This window comes from Ctenopharyngodon idella, chromosome 20, assembly GCF_019924925.1.
Source record: "Ctenopharyngodon idella isolate HZGC_01 chromosome 20, HZGC01, whole genome shotgun sequence".
NCBI classification, from domain to species: domain Eukaryota; kingdom Metazoa; phylum Chordata; class Actinopteri; order Cypriniformes; family Xenocyprididae; genus Ctenopharyngodon; species Ctenopharyngodon idella.
The window spans coordinates 31,710,381-31,735,836 of NC_067239.1; the positions used below are offsets into that span (position 1 = coordinate 31,710,381).

Here is a 25,456-nt window from a genome sequence, read left to right on the forward strand (position 1 = left end):
TTCTTATAGGCTTACTTTTTTGTCGGTCACACTGAATACGAATAATTTATTTTAGGTCTGCAGCTAGCCTATAATTAGCTAAAACAGGCTACATTTTAAAAGTACATATTTTTTTTTATATATTACAATAATTTTCAGATAATATTTAAAATATTCGATCTCTCTGTGCATTAATCTTGTATTTACTTTTCCAATATTTATCAGTTCAGGAAGAGTGACGGATATGATTGATGTCTCGCGCATCACTGACGTCACTCGCGTCCGCAGCTCGTGATTGTCGGAAGTCTCGCCTCTGTTGTTTTCAATGACACATTTTTTAGCTGTCATATTCGCTGTTGGTTATAAACACACTGGAGCGTGTCCATTTCCTGAGTTTTACAATTATGTGTCTCAATATGTGCCTTCAGCGTCAATATCCAGGACATACTGTAAGTTTAATGTTATGTTGTTTCCTTTTTAAAAACTCGCATTTAAACATAAACTTTGTTTTTTTGGAGGTCAGATATTTTGGTGCACTGCAATATCTCATTCTAAATTTAAAGTACAAACCAATTTAAAACAATGCTTGTAGAAAAAGATTGGGAAACTTAATTTATTTGAAGGATTTTCTGATATTTTCATTGGAAAGTGAGGCAATGACACTGAATTGGACTGTAGATAATGGTCTCACACACACACATCAGTATCACAGAGGATATTTTTGATAGTGAGTCCAAACCAAACCCTGCTGTGATCAGGGCAGGATACAGTTTAAGTTAAGCAGGTTCTGGAATACTTGGAAGATCAGCAGATCTCCTCCATATCGCTTTCCGTTTCCTCACCGGCTCCGTCTCCATCCTCATGGCACTGGACTCCTGCGGGCCAGCGGCTCTGTCAGACTCCATGGGATCCTAATCACAGGTCTGATAAACGGGTCCCTGCATGGTCAACGGGTGAAAATCCTCTGCTCCTCGACAATAAAAGCATTATATAAAAAGGCTTTGAGATGCTTTCAAGGTGAATGAGATATTTGGATCTGATGTTAATCTCCTCATGTAGAAACTGCTGATGAATGACATCAATAAAGCAGAACCCTTGAGAATTTGCATCATCTGCAGAAACAATACAATTTAAATCAATTTACCAAAGAAGATTACTGTTAAATAAAACAGAATTGGTCTATAATTGTATGTCTGTTAGACTCTGTAATGCATTTACACATGTGAGTGGTTTGTCCATGCAACAAGTACAATGCCCGGGGTGTTGCTATGCATTTTCTAAAAAGTTCAGAGTAATTTTTAATGCGTTGCTATGCAGCTTCTAGGGTGTTGTGGGAGTCAAGGCATTGCTATGCATTGCTACACTATGCGGCTGTTAAAGTGTTCTGAATCGTTTTTCGTTTGCTGCTATGCTGTTGCAGTAGTATTCAAGTGGTTTCCAGGGTGTTGCTATGCAGTTGCTAAATGCCCAGAGTAATTTTTAATGTGCAGTTTCTAGGGGGGTTGTAAGAGTTAAGGTGTTGCTATGCATTTGCCAGTGTGTTTTGAATGGCTTTTAGTTTGCTGCTATGCTGTTGAATACCGTTGCAGTACTCGGGTGGTCGCCAGGGTGTTGCTATGCAGTTGCTGAGATGGGTTAGGGTCACTTTAAGTCACTTTTATTGTGCTGCTATGCAGCTTCTAGGGTGTTGTGGGTGTCAAGACATTGCTATGCATTTTCTGAAGTTTTCTTAAGTGATTTTAGTGTGCTGCTATGCTGTTGCCATAGTATTCAGGTGGTTGCCAGGGTGTTGCTATCCAGTTACTGAGATGTTCAGAGTCATTTTTATTGTGCTGCTATGCAGTTTCTAGGGTGTTGTGGGAGTCGAGCCATTGCTATGCATTTGCTGAAGTTTTCTTAAGTGATTTTAGTGTGCTGCTGTGTGGTTGCATAGTATTCAGGTGGTTGCCAGGGTGTTGCTATGCAGCTGCTAAAATGTTCTGAGTCATTTTTAATGTGTTGCTCTGCAGTTTCTACAGAGTTGTGGGAGTCAAGGCAATGCTATGCTTTTGCTAAAATGTTCTGAATGGCTTTTAGTGTGTTGCTATGTGGTTGCCATAGTATTCGAGTGGTTGCCAGGGTGTTGCTATGCAGCAGCTAAAATGTTCTGAGTCATTTTTTTAATGTGTTGCTATGCAGTTTTTAGGGTTGTTTGTGGGAGTGAAAGCATTTCTATGCATTTAGTGTGCTGCTATGTGGTTGCCATAGTATTCAGGTGGTTGCCAGGGTGTTGCTATGCAGCTGCTAAAATGTTCAGAGTCATTTTTATTGTGCTGCTATGCAGTTTCTAGGGTGTTGTGGGAGTCGAGCCATTGCTATGCATTTGCTGAAGTGTTCTGAAGTGATTTTAGTGTGCTGCTATGTGGTTGCCATAGTATTCAGGTGGTTGCCAGGGTGTTGCTATGCAGCAGCTAAAATGTTCTGAGTCATTTTTTAATGTGTTGCTATGCAGTTTCTAGGGTTGTTTGCGGGAGTGAAAGCATTGCTATGCTTTTGCTAAAGTGTTCTGAATGGCTTTTAGTGTGCTGCTATGTGGTTGCCATAGTATTCAGGTGGTTGCCAGGGTGTTGCTATGCAGTTGCGAGTCATTTTCTGTGGTGTTGTGGGAGTCAAGTTATTGCTATGCATTTGTTAAAGTGTTCAGAGTGTTTTTATATTGTTTCCAGTGTGTTCTGGGTGGTTGCTGACTGGTAGTATCAGCACATTCTCCTCATCAAGACACATGATTTGAGGAATCATTCATGTATGGAGCACAAATGCTTCAGGACGACGCACTCACTCAACTTTAACACTTATAGTTAGTGTTGGATGTTTGATCACATTGCTGTAAGCACTAGTACTAGTGATAATTTATTTAGAAAACACCACTAATAAAAAAAAACTGTGTTTATGGTCATCATCACCAAAGGATTTCTTGTCACATATGCTTTTTATTTCAATTTCTTTCTTTTGTGTGTGTGTGTTTGTGTGAGGTATGTGCGAATTATCTGAACGTTAAGCTCAGCAGCGCCTGTGTAATTCGTTCGGGGCCAGACCACTGTCAGAGCGAGTATGAACGAGGTGTTTGGTGATGAAGACGAGAGCAGATAGAGGGAGAGACGGGGAGAAACGATAGAGAGAAGAGATGAGATTGTGTTGTTCAGAAGGCCAATGGGGAGGAGTATGTGTTTGTTGGAGAACTGAACGTGTTGCAAGAAGGAAAATCAAGATGGTGGAATGTGATGGCTTGAGGTGAACTAATAAATATTACCATCATTCTGCTGGTCCTGACTCTGTAGCATTTAAAGGAAAAAACATACTTAATGCAAGTATGCAAATGCATGCTTTCCTTGCATTCTTCTAAACCTTGGTTTCCTTTAATGCAATAAATATGTAGACAGTTTTACCTAACTTTGATGATTTTATGCAAACGTAGATGCAAACTGTTTAAAGTATATTTATGCATTACATTTATGCATACATGTTTATCCAAAGCGACTTAAACTGCATTCAAGCTATTCATTTTATTAAGTTTATGCATGCATTCTTCTTAACTGGGGTTTCTGTATATTTCCATTTTGACACATTTTACAATGCAACTGCACATGATATTGAGCCTTTATAATTACGTACTTGCGTATGTTTGGCCCATCACTGATGCACTCCTGACATGAAGGCAACAATATGATGCATTTTCATGTGTTGATTTACCCCGCTCTCTGATGGATGCATGTCCTCGTGTGGCTCTGTGGAGGCTCTTGGGCTCAGGAGGGGGTCGGCGGCCCCACATGGCCCCTCTTCCTCTGGGTCAGAGCGCAGCCAGACCCCCTGTCTCCAGGAAGAGCATTTCAAAAGAGCATCCATCGGAGGATCAGACGGAAAACACTGACAGAACGAGACCTGGACACAGAGGACAAAACCTGAGAAATGAGGAAGCAGCTCAAAACCAGTGACACAAACATGCGCTCACAAACAGACTGAAAAATGTGTTTGGATGATGATAACCCAAAGGAACGTGTAAGGTTGCTCTTTCATTCCCACTTACGGGGTTCATTAAAGCGGGTTCTCCTAAAATACCTGAGGAGATATAAAAACAGAGATAGCTGACATACAGTAAGAGTTTAGAGTTGAATGTGATAGCAGCTCAGATCATTTATTAGGAGAAAATTAAAGAGATTTTGGGAATGTGTGTGCAAATGTAAAAATAAGGATTCTTTTTCTGAACGTTCTTTTTTTTTTTTTTTTTGCAAAACACAATGCTAGGGTGCTATGGGCAGTTGCCAGGGTGTTGCTATGTGATTGCTTGTGTTCCGATTGGCATATACTGTGTTACTATGCATTTGCTATGGTGTTCTAGGTAGGTTCTAGGGCATTGCTATATGGTTACCAGGGTGTTGCTATGCAGGTACTTTTTTTAGGCAAAAAGTAATCTAACATGTAAGTCTTAAAGATCTCAGATAAATCCCACCTTGCGCTGAAGATCTCTTCAGATGCAGCAGACGTGTTTGGTTGCCAGCTATAGGCAGTTGCCATGGTGTTGCTATGCAGTTGCCAAAGTGTTCTCAGTGGTTTTTTGTGTGATGCTATGCAGTTGCAAGGGTGTTCTGGGCAGTTGCCAGGGTGTTCCTATGTGATTGCTGATGTGTTCCAACTGGCATTTACTGTGTTGCTATGCAGTTGCTATGGTGTTCTTGGTAGGTTTTAGGGCATTGCTATATGGTTACCAGGGTGTTGCTATGCAGGTACTTTTTCAGGCAAAAAGTAAGCTTTAGTGTAAGTCTTAAAGATCTCAGATAAATCCCACCTTGTGCTGAAGATCTCTTCAGATGCAGCAGACATGTTTGGTTGCCAGGGTGTTGCTATGTGGTCGCTAAGGTGTTCTGAGAGGTTTTTAGTGTGCTGCTTTGCAGTTGCAAGGGTGCTCTGGGCAGTTGCCAGGGTATTGCTATGTGATTGCTGATGTGTTCCAACTGGCATTTACTGTGTTGCTATGGTGTTCTTGGTAGGTTCTAGGGCATTGCTATATGGTTACCAGGGCGTTGCTATGCAGGTACTTTTTTAGGCAAAAAGTAAGCTTTAGTGTAAGTCTTAAAGATCTCAGATAAATCCCACCTTGCGCTGAAGATCTCTTCAGATGCAGCAGACATGTTTGGTTGCCAGCTATAAGCGGTTGCCAGGGTGTTGCTATGTGGTCGCTAAGGTGTTCTGAGAGGTTTTTTGTGTGATGCTTTGCAGTTGCAAGGGTGCTCTGGGCAGTTGCCAGGGTATTGCTATGTGATTGCTGATGTGTTCCAACTGGCATTTACTGTGTTGCTATGGTGTTCTTGGTAGGTTCTAGTGCATTGCTATATGGTTACCAGGGTGTTGCTATGCAGGTACTTTTTCGGGCAAAAAGTAATCTTAAGTGTAAGTCTTAAAGATCTCAGATAAATCCCACCTTGCGCTGAAGATCTCTTCAGATGCAGCAGACATGTTTGGTTTCCAGCTATAAGCGGTTGCCAGGGTGTTGCTATGCAGTTGCCAAGGCGTTCTCAGTGGTTTTTAGTGTGTTGCTATGCAGTTGCTAGGGTGTTCTGGGCAGTTGCCAGGGTGTTGCTGTGTGATTGCTGATGTGTAACAATTGGAATATACTATGTTACAAATTAATACAATTGCTAAGGTGTTCTAGGTAGGTTTTAGGGCATTGCTATATGGTTACCAGGGTGTTGCTATGCAGGTACATTTTAGGCAAAAAGTAATCTGAAGTGCAAGTCTTAAAGATCTCAGATAAATCCCACCTTGCGCTGAAGATCTCTTCAGATGCAGCAGACATGTTTTGTTGCCAGCTATAGGCAGTTTCTAAGGTGTTCTGAAAGGTTTTTAGTGTGTTGTCAGGGTGTTGCTATGTGATTGCTAATGTGTTCCGATTAGCATATACTGTGTTGCTATGGTGTTCTAGGAACACCCTAGGGCATTGCTATGTGGTTACCAGGGTGTTGCTATGCAGGTACGTTTTCAGGCAAAAAGTAATTTTAAGTGTAAGTCTTACAGATCTGTGCTGAAGATGCAGCAGACATGTTTGACCTTTGTTTGTTTGTCGGCATCTCGCGCTGATATGTGTGTATGTGATGAAATTAAAAGCAATCAATGCTCAATGCTGTCTGACCGTCTCTCTCAGGTACGTTCTCTGCTCTTATCTGGACAGCGTGTTATCTCTCTGAGCCAATCCTCTCAGAATCAGGCCGACAGAGACCCGCGTGAGTGTCTATAGACAGAGCCGCTCGAGTGTGAGTGTGTTTGATCACTGCTATCACATGTGTGTGTGTTTGCAGAGCTGCTCTGATCACCTCATCACATCTACAAGTGTGACAGGATTGGAGAGGATTATCTGATTACAATCACATGGGAAGATGGGAAGAAAAGTCCCTAATGATATCTCCTTAATATCTCAAGTGTTTCTCCTACACAGAAATGAGATTAAATGGAGATTTTCTGCATTCAAAAGTGAACTAAATTATTTCTCATCAACATCTAAACAAGTCTTTCTCTATTTATCTTGAGGAATTATGGGCAAACAACCAAAGCATAACTCTATTATGTCTCCTGAGCTATGAAAGAGCAACCTGTGAGCAATAAATGCTGTGTATGTGTGTTATCAGAAGAGTTACGATGTGTGTAATAGGTTTAAGGGATGGTGTGTAGAGGCTTCGGTGTGTTTGTGTTGTTTTAGAGTGTTTGTAGATCAGCGCTCTCTTTGTTTTACACTGACGTTTGGTCACATGAACACCTGAGACCAACCCATGCTGAACACACACCGACATTACCTTTAACCTCTCCTGTTTATAGCCAATCAGCATTCACCAATGACGCTGTGATAAAGAGGTTACAGAACTCCAGCCTCCGTGATTGGCTTGTTTCTGACCAATCACAGGACACCGCGGCTCTGCCTGAAGTTTTACCACCTGCTGTCTGAGAAGGAATCTGATGAAACCTGTCAAAATCAAATACAAGAAATAAGAAATTTTACATTAAGAAAATGAAGTTTGTATTGCATTGTAACATTATAATTTCAATTAAACACATTTACCCCTTAAATTCTCATTAATTCAGGGGTTTCAATGGTGGTCTGTGAATGTACTGTACGGGATTCATGGACACGTGATTTTCTTTATATATATTTTAAATATTTAATGATGATTTCATCTGATCTACAACTGATATAAAACTTAAATAAGCAGTTTAGATTGATTCATGTGTACTGTATATTTGAATATATATATTCATATTTGAATCTAAGTGATAAATTCTGAAAACCTAAATAAAATCTTATTACTATAATATGGGAAAAAATATATAATTTATGCAATGTGCATTTACATTTACAAATACAAGTAGTATTTGTTGTAATTAATTGAATTTATGCTTGCCGATTAAAAAAAAAAATATATATTGCATTGCTGTAATTTATTTAAAAATAATCAAAATTAAAATCAAACTCAAAAATAAAACATCCAAATATATTAGAGTAATGAAAAAGTGTTTAACTGTCATGAAAACGTCACAATGAAAAAAAGAAGTCCTAAAATGGGCTTTATTTCTTTTTTAACCATATCATTATTGCAAAAATATGAAAGATAACAGGAAAAATACACACACACACACACATATATATATTTTTTCTCTCTTTTGAAATATGATCTGCTGTGAGAGTTGTCCTTAGAAGTGATTCACTCTGAATTATTACTCTCACTCTTGGTCTTTTTTTTATTGCATGTGTTTATTTATAGAACACATGAAGAGAGAGAGAGGTGGGCATCCAGAGCCTCACCCTCAGATAAGAACGGGCTAAAGTCCGACTGCCGAGCAAACAGTGAGTCAGTGGACGAGAGAACTGATAAGACCTGAACAACACACACACACACACACGCACACACTCGGTCTGATTCATCTCAAGTCTGTGATTGGTTACATCAGGGTTTGTGATGGGGTTTGTGGTTGATGAAAAGCTAATAATAAAATATGTACAATTAAAATAAACCATGCTGTAAAAACAAAAAAACAAATCAATTAAAGGTGCAATATGTAAAAATTTTGCAGTAAAATATCCAAAAACCACTAGGCCAGCGTTATATATTTTGTTCACTTGAGTACTTACAATATCCCAAATGTTTCCAACTATTTGTAAATCGTGAGAAAATTGCAATTTTAACCAAGGCTCCGGGACGTCGCCTGTCAATTGCGTCATACCCCCGTTACCCGAGTCCAATCCCGATTCATTTCCACTGGCTGTGATGTGAAGACCACCAAGATTCCGCGCTCAAACTTGGCGTCATCAAGCTACGCCTTTGTTTTGTATAGGCCTCTAGCGACCTCTAGCAGACATATTGCACCTTTAATAAAAAATATGAAATCTTTTTTTTCCTGTATGTCATGTGACCACTGACCATCATCAGAGAACCGTGAATATTCAAATGTTGTGTTCAATTATTGAAACATTAACTAAAAATCTTAGTAAATATTTTATCGCAAACACTACTAATTGACCCTTCACCAGGAGTTTGATTGACAGGCGATCTAACCAATCATAACGCCGAATCCGCCATTTCGTCCGACAAAGCAGTCGGGAGTTAACAGATTAATGTAGGTGGACTTGAAATTGAAAAATGGTGTGTACTGACGTCTTTCTGCAATTGAAACGACATTCCTTCTGATGTTCATTCATATTTATTTGATGCTATAAATAAACTAGTAAGAAGAGATGATCGGTTCACGAGCCGCTTGATCTGAGGCGCTACAGCATCTGTCACGACATATTAAAGAGCCACAAAACAGTATTTATTGTTTAAATTTCTTTAAAAATTACAAAATTTGAGACTTTGTTTCATATCAAAAGTAACCTGCTCTGTCTTGTCTGTCGACGCGTCGTCAGTGTCCTCTTTGCTCCGCGATGTATTTTTCACTGCGTGAGAACATGATGTGTGGCGAGAGATCGGCATGGCTTGTCGGACATAGCAACAGTAACTAAACGGGGCGGGTCTTTGCGAACGGTCAGTTAAGATTAGTTCATCCCAAATCATATTGCACACTGAACGCAGAATGCAATAGGTGTCAATCTGTGCATTCTTTTGGGCTAATATTACCCATAATCCTTTATGTGAGTCGGCTCTACTGACCAACAGTGCAATGACCAGATTATGAGGGAAAGATCCAGAGTGTTTGTGAAGGATGGGTAGAATTATGGGTGAAGAGAAACGGGCTGAGCAGATATTTATTGCCGTTATTAGCACTATCACATCTTCACAATCAGGTCTTGTGTGGTTTTGTTGGTTTTCATTAATAGCGAGTGCCTCATGACCTCTGACCAGCTCCAGGTAAAGAGAAAGACTCATAAAAATGTCTAAAAATGACGAGTCCTGACTGTATATCCATAAACTTTAAGACCACGAGCTGCTGCTATTTTGGTCTTGTGGAGCCTATACTGGGCCTTGACCTTGATGATGTAATAAAATCATCAGTCACATGACTGAAGTTCTGCAAGAATCGACATTTCTCGTTTTGATGATCTCATTAGAACAAAAAATATGTTCTAAGAACGTTTTGCTAACGTTCCCTTAAGTTATGAAAATGTTATTTCTCTGAACGTTCAAAACGACACGTTTTCAAACGTTGAACGTTAAGGGAACATTCCATTTTCTAATTCTGCAAACATGAGAATGTTACTTTTGAATGTTCTGAAACATTTAAAAACAGTTCAATAACTGTCTAAAGTTCATCAATTATGAAACAAGTTCAATTCAAGACAATAGTGTCAATATTCATATTGATTTAGTTCACAAAGTTGCTGCCTTAAATTTTTAAGTACAATCAACTTGGCTGTTTTAAGTCATTTAAACTTAAATGACATTAAAGTGACTTTAAAAAATGCTAATTCAAATCAGTTCAGTAACTGTCGAAATTCATCAATTACATGCAAATTTGTCAGTTATGCAACAAATTTGATACAGCTATTTAATCTCACTGAGAAAGAATTGATATATTAAAGAGATCTCATTCGATTTTTTTTTTCTAATGGACAGTGTTGTTATCGTTAACTAAAACAATTAAAATACATGTATGTTAACTGAAATAAATGTAAAAAACTTAAACTCATTTTATTTAAGTTATCAAAGCAACAAAATTAATTGAAACAAACGTTAACAGAAATAAAATTTATTATTTTAAGTCAACATTCCTGATATTAATTTAAAGTACTAAAATAACTAAAAATGACTAAACAAAGTTAAATAAGAATGATAAAAAAAAAAAAAGATTTTTTTGATTTACAAAAACTATTTTGATTCGTCCCTAAAAATGCATTTACAGTAATACACTTACAATTGAAGTGTATGGATGAAGAGTGTGCAGCGTGGAGAATAAATGCTTAAAATACACAACAATCACACCGTTATAAAGTTTACACTTAACATTTAAATCGTTCGCTTCGCTACTGAGCTTTTTCTGTAAATGTGTGGCTAAAAAGAGGCTTTTTGAGAATAAATCAAATAAATAAATAGATAAATAAGCCAATAAATAAATAAAATAAAAATGAATGAAAATAAAAAAAATAAATACCACTTGTTCTCACATCAAGAATAAACACAAAATAATCATAAAATTAAAATAATCTGAAAATATAAAAATTTAAATAAATGAATTAAATAACACTGGACACACACACACACACGCACAATGAGAGGAAATAATAACACAGAGGAGTGTCTCAATTCAGCAGGTCATACAGCCTGATAAGTGAGGAAATATTCCTGTTTGCTCACACACACACACACACACGTACACACACCGTCAACAATCATACATGTCATAATAACGCGCAGCAGAGGACAGGCTTCTGGAGGATCCTCTGGAACAATAGGGCTCCACAGTCTCAGCTCTTATCAGTCTGAGCTCTTATCCAGACTGTCTCTGTTAGTCTAAACCCCCTCCAGCTCCGCCGGACCCCCTTATCAGGCCCGGCTGACGTCAGGGCTCCTGGGCGGATTGTTGCAGACGGACCCTGATAGCGTCGGGCCCAGCTGACCTGTGGGAATCACCATACGGGACCAAACCAAGAGCCCGGCGTCCAGAACCAACACCGTCGGACACACGATTATCATCTCTATAAGTTCCAGTGACTCCCAAATGTTTTTGTCAGCACTTGAAGTTAATATTTCAGTAATTTAACAACACGGTTCATATGACATGCATGTGATGGAATGAAGCAGCACGACGGATTTCAATCATCATATCAGAATGATTTCTGAAGGATCATGTGACACTGAAGACTGGAGTAATGATGCTGAAAATTCAGCTTTGATCACAGGAATAAATTACACTTTACTATATATTCACAGTTTCAAAAAGATTTCACAATTTTTAATGTGTTTTTGATCAGCCTCGTGAGCAGAAGAGACTTCTTTCAAAAAAATAAATAAAATAATGATAATCTCACTGACCCCAAACTTTTGAACAGTATACTGTATTATACAACCTCCACCTTAGCAAATTTCACAACCTCCCAAAAATCTTTACAAATGACCTCTAACCCCAGAATGACGCTCAAACGCATGCACAGAAATTAAAGGGTTAGTTCACCCAAAAATGAAAATAATGTCATTAATTACTCACCCTCATGTCGTTCCACACCCGAAAGACCTTCGTTAATCTTCAGAACACAAATTAAGATATTTTTGTTGAAATCCGATGGCTCAGTGAGGCCTCCATAGCCAGCAATGACATTTCCTCTCTCAAGATCCATTAATGTACTAAAAACATATTTAAATCAGTTCATGTGAGTACAGTGGTTCAATATTAATATTATAAAGTGACGAGAATATTTTTGGTGCGCCAAAAAAACAAAATAATGACTTATATAGTGATGGCCGATTTCAAAACACTGCTTCATGAAGCTTCGGAGCGTTATGAATCAGCGGTTCGAATTTATGATTCGGATCGCGTGTCAAACTGCCAAACTGCTGAAATCACGTGACTTTGGCGCTCCGAACCGCTGATTCATAACGCTCCGAAGCTTCATGAAGCAGTGTTTTGAAATCGGCCATCACTATGTAAGTCGTTATTTTGTTTTTTTGGCGCACCAAAAATATTCATGTCGCTTTATAATATTAATATTGAACCACTGTACTCACATGAACTGATTTAAATATGTTTTTAGTACATTAATGGATCTTGAGAGAGGAAATGTCATTGCTGGCTATGGAGGCCTCACTGAGCCATCAGATTTCATCAAAAATATCTTAATTTGTGTTACAAAGATGAACGAAGGTCTTTCGGGTGTGAAACAGCATGAGGGTGAGTAATTAATGACATTATTTTCATTTTTAGGTGTACTAACCCTTTAAGGGGAGAATAAATCCTCAAACTCTGTAACGCACTCTTCCACAGACGCTCCAGACCTGCTCTGGGTCAAACGGATGATTTTATCGTAATAAAACATCATCGTTTAAAATAACAGAAAAGCAAAGACTTTCATAATGTGACGCGTCATTGGAGATCATCTCTATTTCCCAGCAGTATTTAAACAGGCAGACAGCAGGTTAAGGAGAAGCTTAGTCTATAGAACAAGGAAAAATGACTGAAAATATACTTTCACAGTCTTGTTCTTTATATTTAATGTGTTCATGTTACTGCAGTGGTAACAAACACCAGGACTCAAGGGGGCGATAGAGTTTCCTTCAGATGTCTGGGTCAAGGGGTTGTAATATACCTGATCCGTTAACATTTACTGTCCCATCTCAACTGCAGCTTTGCCCTGGAGAAATTGTATATTAAATTTGTAATGTTTAAATATGCAGTATATATTAATTTATTAATAATATAAAATAAAAATAAATTATAAAGTATTTTAATATTGTGTGCGTGTGTGAGTCTGTAAATGTGTGTGTGTGTGTGAGAGTGTTGGTTTGTACTAACAGGTGTGAGTTTGTGTGGGCTGGAACATTATTCCATGTTGGTTTATGCAGGTGCAGATTTCCCATTGCCAACACACACACATACACACGTCAGCCTGAATGGATCAAACATGATTGTATCTCCTCAAATCCACAACACCACCTAGAGCCGCTGTTTTCCACCGAATCCCAAAGGAACCTCGCGGATGAACCTTCCTCTCTCTATCCTTCAGCTCCAGGTGTGTTTTGCCCGATAAGGATTTGATAAGGCAGATCTGTAACAGTATTACTGCTGACCCATCACCGCTTGACCCGTCAAACGCTCGGAGGAGGAGAAACTCGGCCTTGAGCTTCAGTCCGAGAGAAGGGAGTAAGATTTCTCCCTCTCTTCCTCGAGCTCATTCCCTCTCTTTTTGTCTCACTCTCTTTGTCAGACACACACTCCCTAAATATCTCTCGCAGCTGCCGTGACCTTGGATGTAAATAATTACTGAAGAAATGAAAAAGAGAAAGAAGCAGCGGAGGGAGGACGGATGGACGGACGGATAGAACAGGCAGAAAGTCTCCTTATTTTCCTGTAGAGTTTCTTGGGAAACATTCAGATCAAACTACATAAAACATTTCTATCTTCCCACTTGGAAAACTGTAATAAAACAACATTTGGAAACTTGAGTAGAGATATATAACTGTGGGTGTGTGACATCACTTGAACATGGTGCCGCACAGGGAAAATTTCAGATAAACAATCACTTTGAACTTAAGAGAATATAATGCATCAATGAATCAAAGTTCCTACATTGAATTATTTGAACTTTAATAATTACCAATCAGAGCTCATTTACATATAGAAAGGTACCGTATAGCAAAAATGAACAGCCCGTTTAAAAAAGATCATACAAAACTGAAACTTTGAGTGACATTATAAGTGAAGATTATAAGTGCAGGATACGGCTCCGTCCCGCCCCACACTTCACACACACTTGCTGGTGGTCACCTCCTCTTCCTAGTCTTTCCATCTGAGAAAAACATGGTAAAGGAACGTTCCAGAGAGGAGCTGATAAGAGCTGAACGCTCCATTAGTCTCTCTAATTAGTTTGGAATAGTTCAGGCGTTTGTCTTACGCCAGCGCTCAGTTTAGCTTCAGATTGGCCGTACGCCACTGCAGTGTAAACTGACAGGATGAAAACACTGCACAGACATCAGTGTGTGTGTGTGTGTGTGTGTGTGTGTGTGGCAGATAGTCCACTTTAGCACACTTCACATAGTATACAGTAATTTTGTTAGTAATGCAGTGTGCTGTTCACTGACTACATAGACAACAGCCTAACTGACCTTCATTAATGATCCATTTGTAACTCAAATATCTCAAATCACAATTAAATGCTAAGATAACATATAAATAAATACACACTCAAAAAATATTTAGGCTGCTGCTGGGTTAAAACAACCCAACTGCTGGGTTAAACAACCAAATCACAACCCAATCGCTGGGTTAAAATCACTAGGTTAAAAACAACCCAACCGCTGGGTTAAAGCAACGCATTCGCTGGGTTAAAACAACCCAACCGCTGGGTTAAACAACCAAATCACAACCCATTCACTGGGTTAAAATCGCCGGGTTAAAATAACCCAATCGCTGGGTTAAAGCAACGCATTCGCTGGGCTAAAACCGCTGGGTTAAAACAACCCATTCACTGGGTTAAAACAAATCAACCGCTGGGTTAAAACAACCCATTCACTGGGCTAAAACCGCTGGGTTAAAACAACCCATTCACTGGGTTAAAACAAATCAACCGCTGGGTTAAACAACCAAATCACAACCCATTCAATGGGTTAAAATTACTGGGTTAAAACAACCCAATCGCTGGGTTAAAAACAACCCAACCGCTGGGTTAAACAACCAAATCACAACCCATTCACTGGGTTAAAACAACCCATTTGCTGGGTTAAAACAACCCAATCGCTGGGTTAAAAACAACCCAACCGCTGGGCTAAAACCACTGGGTTAAAACAACCCATTCGCTGGGTTAAACAACCAAATCACAACCCATTCACTGGGTTAAACAACCAAATCACAACCCATTCACTGGGTTAAAATCACTGGGTTAAAACAACCCAACCGCTGGGTTAAACATCCAAATCACAACCCAAAACACAACCCAGTCGCTGATTAAAACAACCCAATCACTGGGCTAAAACCGCTGGGTTAAAACAACCCATTCACTGGGCTAAAACCGCTGGGTTAAAACAACCCATTCACTGGGTTAAAACAACCCAACCGCTGGGTTAAACAACCAAATCACAACCCATTCAATGGGTTAAAATTACTGGGTTAAAACAACCCAATCGCTGGGTTAAAAACAACCCAACCGCTGGGTTAAACAACCAAATCACAACCCATTCACTGGGTTAAAACAACCCATTTGCTGGGTTAAAACAACCCAATCGCTGGGCTAAAACCACTGGGTTAAAACAACCCATTCGCTGGGTTAAACAACCAAATCACAACCTATTCACTGGGTTAAACAACCAAATCACAACCCATTCACTGGGTTAAAACAACCCAACCGCTGGGTTAAACATCCAAATCACAACACAGTCGCTGGGTTAAAACAACCCAATCACTGGGCTAAAACTGCTGGGTTAAAACAACCCAATCACTGGGCTAAAACCGCTGGGTTAAAACAACCCAACCGCTGGGTTAAACAACCAAATCACAACCCATTTACTGGGTTAAAATCACTGGGTTAAAACAACCCAATTGCAACCCATTCGCTGGGTTGAAACCCCTGGGTTAAAACAACCCAATCGCTGGGTTAAACAACCAAATCACAACCCATTTACTGGGTTAAAATCACTGGGTTAAAACAACCCAATTGCAACCCATTCGCTGGGTTGAAACCCCTGGGTTAAAACAACCCACTCGCTGGGTTAAAACAACCCAATTGCAACCCATTCACTGGGTTAAAACCGCTGGGTTAAAACAACCCATTCGCTGGGTTAAAATCGTTGGGTTAACAACCCATTCGCTGGGTTAAAACAACCCAATTGCAACCCATTTGCTGGGTTAAAACAACCCAATCGCAACCCATTCACTGGGTTAAAACCCATTCGCTGGGTTAAAACAACCCAATCACTGTGTTTGTTCATTTTCAACCCAACTTGTGTTGTTTTTAACCAAGCATTATTTAGAGAGTTTGGATTACAGTTTTAACATAAACAATCTAATAAACAATGTGATACATATATATTTATATTTATACATATATATACAGTCATACACAAATGAAGCAGGTCAGATTTCTACACTCAAAAAATAGTTTATTATTAACTCTATACATGCATTTGATTTTAATTAAATCATTTTCAAAATGCATTCATTCAAATTGCTTTGTCTATGAATCAGCATAAATCTGAAAACAATTACATTTATTCAGTTACAAAATATGAACATGGTTAAATATGGCTATAGCTGTGGAACAAGCAATATTCAGTTAGTTAAAATGTATGAGATTGAAACAACTGAATTTATTGATGATAAACATATAAACCTGGTTATTGCATATCTAAGACACATTCAGTTTATTAGTACTGTTACAGAAATATTACCCGTTTCATTCGTGCATGACTGACAAATATGCATCACATTAAGTTTATTAGTTTATGTTAAAACTGTGTAATCCAAATATGAAATTCAAACACATCTTAAACTTGTGCACTTAAAACATATTTAGGCCTAACTGTTGAATAAAATATTCAATTCTTAATTAATCTGAGCTATTTTTTAATTAGTATTTATTTTAATTATATATTGAATGTTTGCCCATCATCTTGAATGAATTTTGTCAATGAGCTTATCATAATGCATTCCTTTCTGTGAAGGATTTATGCCAAAAGAACACGTTTTGAGACTTCCTTTGTGTCAGGAGTGTGTCTAAGTGTGGCCTTCAAAATTAGATTAATAGTTTACTTAAAAAAGAAAGTAGGGCACTTGAAAGCATCATTGAAACGTGAGGTACATCACTGATATAATGAGGAAGGAGACGGACACTTTCAAGAGGGTCGCCAGTGTTTACCTGGCCGGTTCAAGACCTGAGTGTGAACTCGCTGTGTCCACAGAGGAAAACGCTGGAAATGCTGATAGTCTTTACACACACACACACACACACACACACTATTTCAAATGGCATCCATGTAGCATATACCACAAAACGGTGTGTATATACAGACATTTATTCGCAAGAGACAATCGGATAACACAATATATGTGATGCAAAATAAAAGATATTTGAGGTCAGTAAGGTTTTTTTTAAAGAAATTAATACTTTTGAACTTTCTATTCATCAAATAATCCTGAAAAATAAAATGTATGACGGTTTCCACAAAAAAAATATCTCTGTTTTCAACACTGATAATAATCATAAATGTTTCTTGAGCAGCAAATCATCATCTTTGAATGATTTCTGAAGGATCATGTGACACTGAAGACTGGAGTAATGATGCTGAAAATTCACCTTTGATCACAGGAATAAATTACACTTTACTATATATTCACATAGAAAACAGATATTTTAAATTGTAAAAATATTTCACAATTTTTACTGTAATTTTGATTAATGTTTTTGAAAATGTTCTCTTAAACATTCAAAAAGTCTTTTAACATTTAAATCGGTTATGTGACTGTTAGGGGAACATTCCATTTTATCATTTTTCAAACATTACGGAATGTTACTTTTAAATGCTCTCTGAACGTTCTGAAACAATTAGTAACATTTAAAAAACATTAGACGAACGTCCGACTAAAAAACGATGTATAAATGTTTCGGTGCTAACATTTTGAGAACATTAGACCAGATAATGAACATTCTATCAATGTTACTGGAAGAAAGCTTGTTCATAACTTTGAGAGAACCTTGCCAGAACATTCTGAGAACATTTCCTGTAAGCTGGGTAGCAGCTGACGCTAACCAGCCAAAATTTGATTTATATATATGTATATTTTATGCATCCTTTTATCCACATTGATAAAAGACTACTGACCTTCTAGAACTGTTAGTGAAACTGAATATCATTACAATCATTTGGCTCCAATATATCTTTATTTTTTCGTTTAGTTTAGTTATCATGCGGATGGTCACGTGTTTTCTGTGATGCAGAGGTGACCTGCGCAGTCACTGGACATCCATCATAGCTTATCATTCTGAGTAAACAGCATGACTGCAACACAGCAATACACAGACGTGCAGCCAAAGATCAGCCGCGTTCTGAGACCTTCGCTTTTACTCTGTCAATTATTTGGAAATACCAAACCTGACCTACGTGTGACTGACTCGACTCTTAATTCAAAAGACATGGCTTGGCGTCTTTAGCATAGCAAAAACATTGAAGCCAAACACGCTTCATTTCACAAATGAACAGATCTCTGATTCAAATGTTAATTACCAATCAATTGGATTCGAATCAAGTCTTAATATTTAGAAATATCAGGTCAACAATGTACAATATTTCTGCAACTCTTGTGATTTTATTTGACTATTTTTATTTGCAATATAAGCTTTCAGACTGCTTTTAAATCCTCTTTACAGAGGATTTTATTTAAATGTTCATGCATATGCATTTTAGCAAACATTATTGGAATTTTGTTTTTGTAATCAGGCTCTCAAAAATTATATAAAAATTTGGATTTAGATTTATCGGTTAGGTTATCGGCTTTCAAATATAAAGAATTATCGGTTATCGGTATCGGCCAAAATTTTCATATCAGCGCATCGGTGCATCTCTAAGTGTTACATCACTTAAAGAATATAAATAAGACTTAGACAACATTAGATTAAAACAACTTGCAACAATGTGACACTACGTTTATTGCATATTGTATGCATGCAACTATTTTTTAAACCAGCGGGCAGTATAGAGTAACAGTGTGCAGTAAACACTAACACAGAAAGACAGGGAGCGTCTCACTGTGTTGGTGTGAGTTCAGGCCTCTATCAGGCTGTTTACCGTGTTATCATGGTGTTGTGCTGACTGAAGGACACATCTGACCTCAGACCGATAGAAGGAGTCTCGCCAGCAGCGCTCTAACGCTAAAAGTACAACTGCAGGTCTGGAAAGGTTTCTTTTTAATGAAATAACACAGCCCTGCAGATTGAAAAAAAATTCTGCTGATTTGCCTAATATATACATAAAATATCAATAAAACTTTCCATCATGCAGTTTTTTTTTTCACAAAGAAAAAAGATTTTTCAAATTATGTGTATGTATCAGCTTTATCGCAGCGAACAAAAATACGTTCTAAGAACGTTTTGCTAATGTCATAAAAACGTTATTTCTGAATGTAATCTGAGTTTTTTAAAAAATGTTCTGAAATGTTTTAAGAAAACATTCCATTTGATCATTCTTCAAACATTATTGGATTGTTTCTTTTAAAAGTAACATTTAAAAAGTGTTAGAAGAACATCCAACTAAAACATTTCAGGGGGAAAAAAAAAAAACGCTCAATGAATGATGCATAAATAAAGACCAGATAACTTTAAACGAACATTCAGTTAATGTTACTGGAAGAATGTTTGCTCATAACTTTAAGAGAACCCCAAATTTCTGAGAACGTTCCCTGTTAGCTGGGAGTGCACTTCTCGAAATAACAAAAGCAGACAAATGTCAAACATTTGTTTTAATGACAAAAAGCAGTGTTCAAAAAGTTTCATTTAACTTAAAATTGGCAAAGTAGTGGAATAATATGTTCAAATACCCCGTTTAATGTCAAAGAGCTTTACATAAGTTTATAAATAAAGATGCTTTTTTCACGAAATCTGCAATTTTCTTTCACAGTAGCAGAAAACATCTGGATCATGTTCTCGTTTTCTTCTGTCACTGGCCATAACTCAGCATTAGGCATAAAATAATGTCATGCATGTGACAATCTGCTGAGAATTGAACAAATTAGTTAGCCTGGCTCAGAGGAAGATAGGAATCGTGTCTTGTGGCAGTTTTTCTGGTTATAAAATGATAATACAAGACCTTACAAATGGTTATCGAAAGCATGAAACACATCAGGGTGAGAAAGTGTGACAAGAGCAAAACAGGCAGTGATTTTGGAATCAGCACCCAAAATTAGTACGAATTAAGTAACTGATTCCATTCAGCAATTATGAATTATGACACCGGGCGGTGTAATCAGCATTGTATAAAATAAAAACCCATTTCAAATTAAATTTGAATCCAAATTAAATCTTGTCATTTTTCCGTAAGGTGTCTTTCTTTTTAAGTGGTCAGTGGGAGTTTGGGGTCTCTGACCTCTGCTCGACCCCTGAGGCGTCTCTATCACACATCAGACAGCGATCAGTCGGACCACCAGAGAAGAGCGGCACCCAAAACTCAAGACACCCGGCTATCTCCTGGTGTCCTCCTCTTTGGAGGGCCCTATGATGTCTGTAATGCAGAAAACGCAGATGGAATCACAGAATCCAGTCATAAAAATGGAATTTACAGTATAAAATGGAATGTTTTGACAATGGATTTGTATTAAATGAGCTAAATGTATGATGTTTCATGTATTAATCAGTTTTTATTGCCAATATGTGAACAGTTTGTAACAAAACTTAAAAAATGAGACCTTTTCCGACTTCTTAGGTTGTCTATGAAAGCCTGTAGACTGATTTTTATGTGAATGACTCGGGACGGTTTTGCCGGGAAATTCAAAAAGATGTGACGGTTACGCGCGCTCCCGAGAACATCTCCACTTGACACATGAAACTAATGCATAATGCCGACAGAGCTATTCTGTATTGTAATGTCAATGTGTCATGCAAAGAAAAGGGATTAATTCAAACTGTAGCCTCACACAGCCAGATCTATATAGTCTCAAATATACTCAAACTATCATAACAGTGTAATTTTAATTACCTCATCTGTCGACGATGCCGGTGAATCGCAGAGTTGGTGCAAACATATCCACAATCACCGTGATCAGATGATTTCTGAACTGCTGTTTCTAAATGCTGCCATTTTTGTTATGTTTATTTTGTTATTGTGAGGAAAGCGTGTCGCACATATTCATCTAAAGTCGCTCAGCAGCGTGGACGGTGTCGGGAAGTTCGTTAACAGTATGCTGCAAAGGTAATTCAAACTACTTTTTACGTCTAAGCAAAAAATGAAAAAGTACTTTGCCATGAGTATATCAGGGTCTAGAATCACGTCAGTTTCTTGTACATAACGTGTGCACTAGAGCGAGCACGAGCAATAAGATGCTGGCTGCAGTTCACTTAACGGCCACCGGTGTCGTTAATAACAAGGGTTTCTGAATTCTACATAGAGCCTATTCAAATAATAAATCAAAAACATGGAATTTGGGGGGAAAAAAAAAAATTAAAATGTGCTAAAAATATGGTCCTAAAAATTTCATTTTTGTTAAACTTCTAGTAAATTTATGTTAAATTGTATAAATTTCATGATTTGATTCAGACCAATTTAAAGGAAATTGAGAAAAAAAGGAATTTGGGAAATCTAGGGCCCTATCTTTTGTCATGAGATCTGCTGCACTTCTGATTACAACCCAAATTTAGAACGGACTGTATTTTTTTAATCAATTTTTCACACTTTAGTGTCCTCTTCTTATCGCTTTAAACCATGGAATATCTCATAATAACGCATCTCTACGTCACGTACCCCTCATTGAGAAGGATCGCCTGCAGGTGTTTGTATTTTATGACCCTCGTGTACTTGAGATTATCTGCGATTCTAGTCAAAGCTGTGCCTTCGCTGACGCTCGCGTACGACTCTTATCGAAACCGTCTCAAGGTGACGAGCAAAACCCTCGTATCTCACGCAGAGATGCACATCACCATCTCAGAAAACTGGGTCATTTGCTGAGACTATTTCATATCAATATTATGAAATTCTTCCAAGATCAACTGATCTATTTTATTGCGCTATACTCTTACTGTAAGACAACTATTGACTCAATTTGGTCTGTTTTTAGTGAATTTTAGAAGAAACAGTTGACACAAAGTTGATACGTCAATGACCTGAGCTACTTCTCAGTAATAAACATTTCCTCTGGTGACAAAAACGCATCTTTGATTGCAGGCCACATTGTCGGATCTGGAGTCCATCTAACAGACAAATCTTTCAGGATGTTTCAGGATGACAGAATGTGTTTGTTTAGCACAGGAAAATTCGGAAGAAAAGTAAGATGAGGAAATGGAAACACAAAGAGAGAGAATGAGCGACTTTGAGGAGTGATGCTGCAGAGGGACCCTAGCGAGGGTGCAGACGGGTTTTGGGGCTTTCAGTGGGGAGAAAAGGACGCTTCCCAGAACCCTGCGGTGCTGCCAACACAAACCCCGGGATGCCTGTCTGACCGGGGGAGGGACATGGCGGCGCCACGCCGATTGCGAAGACAACTTATCTCCCTCTCAGTGATAATGCTGTCAAAATAACAGCCAGGATACAGCAGAGAGGAACTAGTTAAACCTCTAGCGTGTCCATGTTAGATGACTCTCTGAGGGACAATATGTTTATTGAGCTGGTTTTTTTTTTTGTATGTGCATCTCATTTTCTCATTTAAACAATCATTCTCTCGGTTTCATTTTTTTTTTTTTTGATAGTCCACTTTAGACATTCTACTAACTATAAGTAACTTTGCAACTATATGTCAACTAATTCTCAGAGTATTAGTAGACTGATGGGTTAGGGTTAGTAGAATAAGTTGACATGTATCAAAGTTACTCAGATATTAAGCAGACAATCTGCTAATACTCTAATGACCAGTAGTTGCAATGTTACTTAAAGTTAGTAGAATGTTATAGTTCAAAATGTATCTACAAATGAAGCAAAACAAGATACAAACTTGGATGTCAGAAATGAGCAGAACTTATATTTCTGTCTCGATATCTTTCCATTTAAAATAACTTTATTGGCATACATTCACATATATGTGAAAATAAATAAAAAGTATAAATACCTTGATTAAAATAAAATTCAAGATATTATTGGGCATTAAGACTACTTTATTGTATAGATAATAGTACAATAGACAACAAAAATAATTTAATATACTTTCCACACAGTTTTTATGCACAAAAAGACATCTGAATATTGAGGAAACTACCTTTCAAGGTCAAAACTGAGCTGAACCCCAGTAAAACACTGTGACAGGACAAATAAGAAACGAGATCAAAAGATATGTGAACACACAGCGACATCTACAGGAACTGAAGGGAATTACATCTTCACAGTCACTCCTACAGGTTACAGTACTGTATATTTACAAGGATAACGATGACAATAACCATAAAGTGTAAATATTATAAAAAATTTAAACGGAAAACATGGGATTTGGGAAAAATAAAACAGATTTCATAGGGCCCTAAAATTGAGTTTTTGTTCAACTTATAATAAAATTGAAAAGTGTAAAAAATGTTTACACTATACAAAAATGAATTTCGCTATTCTCTTTTTACTAAAAATCACTCTAAAAGAACAGCGAAATTCACACCGCAACTACAACAATAAAAAAACTAAGGAAATATTGTTGGAATTACTTTAAGAACAATTTAGCTGATTAACGATAAAAATATTTACCCAAACAACCCATCCTCGCGCTGCAGAACCGACCCTTTTGACATTTCCTGGTTTCTCAGAAGCGGAAGTCCTCATAGTTGGGTAAACTTTTATAGCGGTGAATGAGAGACTACATTAAATTTATTTTTATGTTTCCATTTGTGCAAATAGCAAAAGAAAAACTTCACAATAATGTTTTCACAACTTTCAAAAAAAGGGAAAAAAATAGAGAGCGATTGATAACGTCAGAAGAGAGAAAGATGTAATTTCTACCGTCACTCCCATAGAGTACCTCAGGGATCACGTGTTTTTGTAGGCCAACCCGGAAGTTAGCGCCGCACGGGTTCCCTCGATCGAAAGCCTATGCATTTTTCCCCATAGACTTTTGGAAAATCGCAAAAAAATAAGCTCTGTGTTTAACAAAGGGTTATGACACTTACACGTTTTGTCTATCAAGATAATCTTTACAAGTTAACACAACATTTATACATTTTGAAGCCTAAATAAAGTGGTCAGATATAAAAAGCTAACAGTAGGCTATAAACGGACTACAGCACACCATGGTCGCGGATCAACGTCACCACCACCAAGCTTCCTCAAACTTTATTTAAAAACATGCTCGCTGATTATGATCAACGCTGTGTATGAATACTTATCCACTTTTTCATGAGAAATGCTGTCCAAATGTCCTGTTTGTCATGATGACGTCTAAAGTCCTCACCAAAGGAAGTAGTCCCTTTTAGCAACCACCGTTTTTAAGACACAATAAAGGTTTAAAAAAAAAAAAATCACAAGCGGGTTATAACTGGTGTGTCTTATGTCACAGATCAAAATGTGAAAATATTTAGAGTCTTTGTTAACCACAGACCTTATTTCAGGCGATTTAGCAAAAACCCATTCAGAAAACCCATAGACTTTAGGGCAATGGAACCGGAAGTCCTAAAATGCTAACTCGCTTCCGGGTTTTGCCTACAAAAATACATAATCCCTGAGGTAATCTATAGAAACACCCTCATTAACTTTTTTTTTAAAATTTGTTGCAAATATAATATAATACTAAATATGGTGTTATAAATGTACATACATTTAAAAAAAAAAAAAAAAATGAAAATATAAAAAACTTTGCAGGATTTACGATATGTTAAAACCGTCTGCGAAAAAGGTCTAACGGAAGCGCAAAGAATGGTAACTATAACCATAACGTTTAAAAAGTTTAAAACCTTTATAAGAATAGCGGTGTCCACAAACAATAACGACAGAGATTTTTCGATAAAAAAGAACGATAAAAATATTGACCCAATCATAATCCACTGACTTTAAAGCGCACGCAAGTTGCCATTATTGTTCTAGGTGAGTAACGGCCCTTTTCCAGTATTTGAAACCCGCGCTAACGTCCGAACCACCACTCAAAATGCCCAAACAACCAACCAGAACGCACTCAAAATTGCATAGCAACACGCTAAAAACACTGCCACACCTTAACAACGCCCTGACAACCCACCCACAACATCTTAGGTAATGGCGGTAAGTTTTCGCGGTTAAAGTCTTCAGAAAAAGATAAAATATATTTCCCCCTAAAACTTTAGTATTTCTTTCAGGAAATGGAGATCTAGGTCATTTTAACGAATTTATCTAACACAACAGCAAAATACAAGTCGAGAAAAACAATGGAATGTTTTTTATACTCACAAAATAGACATTCATACGAGCCCGCGCATAGTTCAGTTCAGTCAGAAGTCGCAGGTGTTTTTTTCCCCCCCAAATCGCTTTCGCGTTCTTGATGTTTGTCCCAGCAGAGACCCCGTCTCAGCTGCACTGCATGACAGTCACATGATTCGGTGTAAACGTTTTGTTTATGCACAAGATTCCTCCGAATATCGACCCTCATGCAGGCGTCCTCTGTTTGTAAGTATTATTTATTTGGCTCTTGTTATAATTCTGTCAAATATCACCAATGTCATTTAGAAAGCGTC

The 25,456-nt window shown here is 37.7% G+C and overlaps 1 protein-coding gene and 1 long non-coding RNA gene across 3 annotated transcripts in view; one reads left to right on the plus strand and one right to left on the minus strand.

The window, feature by feature from the left end:
• Positions 1–333: 333 nt before the first annotated feature.
• On the minus strand, positions 334–25,400 carry LOC127501981 (uncharacterized). 2 transcript variants are annotated; one of them, XR_007926747.1, is made up of 5 exons: positions 25,173–25,400; positions 20,217–20,351; positions 6,801–6,967; positions 3,631–3,897; positions 334–1,091 (listed from the first exon to the last, which is right to left on the minus strand). It is a non-coding gene; the product is annotated as an uncharacterized LOC127501981 (long non-coding RNA). The 2 variants fall into 2 exon arrangements; XR_007926748.1 differs by lacking the exon at positions 20,217–20,351 and having other exon boundaries at positions 25,173–25,369.
• The window catches only part of LOC127501916 (polyphosphoinositide phosphatase-like), a 70,816-nt gene continuing 70,657 nt past the window's right edge, over positions 25,298–25,456 (plus strand). Inside the window, exon 1 of the mRNA XM_051874240.1 lies at positions 25,298–25,388. The gene's annotated coding sequence lies outside the window, so the exon portion shown is untranslated. The remainder of the gene's footprint in view (positions 25,389–25,456) is intronic.